This window comes from Amphimedon queenslandica, unplaced genomic scaffold (genome assembly GCF_000090795.2).
Source record: "Amphimedon queenslandica unplaced genomic scaffold, v1.1 AMPQUscaffold_9283, whole genome shotgun sequence".
Lineage (NCBI taxonomy): Eukaryota > Metazoa > Porifera > Demospongiae > Haplosclerida > Niphatidae > Amphimedon > Amphimedon queenslandica.
In genome coordinates this window covers 2,221-3,484 of record NW_003550445.1, presented here as the reverse complement: position 1 = coordinate 3,484, position 1,264 = coordinate 2,221, and the positions used below count along the sequence as shown (strand labels likewise).

The 1,264-nt window shown below is 33.1% G+C and overlaps 1 long non-coding RNA gene across 5 annotated transcripts; it reads left to right on the top strand.

Moving 5' to 3' along the window:
• The first annotated feature begins 12 nt into the window (after window positions 1–12).
• On the top strand, window positions 13–1,160 carry LOC109590920 (uncharacterized). Of its 5 annotated transcripts, none has more exons than XR_002189570.1 (6): window positions 13–166; window positions 226–301; window positions 425–481; window positions 541–640; window positions 901–966; window positions 1,018–1,160. It is a non-coding gene; the product is annotated as an uncharacterized LOC109590920 (long non-coding RNA). The 5 variants fall into 5 exon arrangements; XR_002189571.1 differs by having other exon boundaries at window positions 208–301; XR_002189573.1 differs by lacking the exon at window positions 425–481.
• The last annotated feature ends 104 nt before the right edge of the window (window positions 1,161–1,264 follow it).

Here is a 1,264-nt window from a genome sequence, read left to right as displayed (position 1 = left end):
TTTCTTCCTCTCTTTTGCCTTCTCTCCTCCTAGTATATGTACATGTACATCTAACTTTTGCTCTTTCTCTTTTCTTCCTATATAGGATTCTCCTATCTCTTATGTTCTTTGTCTTCTTGTGTATAATACAGTTTCTTACTGATACTATAAGCTTGTGTTAACACATGTACGTCAATGTCATGTTTTTTATATTATTTATTATTATAGTACATTTTTGAATCACAGACGCATTGCGTGTCAAGAATCAAGATTCCATTTCCGGCAAAAGATGTGGGAGCAGAACTATCCTAACAACATGATGGTAAGACACGATTCACAATACAGTGCATGTTTTATTCAGTGCATGCATGTACACATGTACAGTAAATGAGAGATAGTGAGTGTCCTTTGGTCAGTAATAATTGATGTATCATTTATTGTACAGGAGAATGGAATTAAGACGAAATGCTAAGAATATTCAGAGCATGTCCAATTTGAACAAGTACAATGTTTAAACATCAAAATTACTTAAAATTACCATCTCTTTTATCTCTCTTTTAGTGCCGTTAACTACTCATAATCAATAAACATTTGTTCCATGGACATTAACTTATTACTTAGAGAAAAGGATGTGTTGAGATTAATATGCACTAATGCAATGGTAAGTGGTATGTTGTGTACATGTACATGTATTTGAGTCAATTGATTACTGAGTAACTGTAATGGTAATTGTCACAGGCCTATGTCACTGACTATGCATGTATTCTTCATTATGTCTCAGATAAATCCATTAACAATGACATTGCCTTCTGAGCACAGATGGCAATACAGTTACCATTGCCATTACTATTACCTTTGTAATAACAATTCAGTGCTGTACACCTTTCTCTCTTTCCTCTTTTTGTTTCTCTATCTCTTTAGTGTCACCATTTTCTTGATGCATCAAGCTTAGGAGATACTGAGGTCATCAATGAGTCTTGCATTCAAGTGAGGTCAATTATACATTTTCCCTATTTACATTTCTTTTCATGTTTATAGGCTTGCTGTCTTTCAAAATTAGGACACTGTACATAAACTTGCATTTTTGTGTTCTTTTTATAATGTTGTAATTGTTTTTGTTACCTAAAATAATTATTCTTTAATACTATAATGCAATAGCAGTCCATGAACTGATGCCACAATGCTAGAAAAGCCAAAAGCTGTCTAGGCAAAGTTGTTCTTCACTTGATCCAGGGATGAGAAATTTACCTATTGGCTCATTGTAGTTGGATAATGGTAATATTTT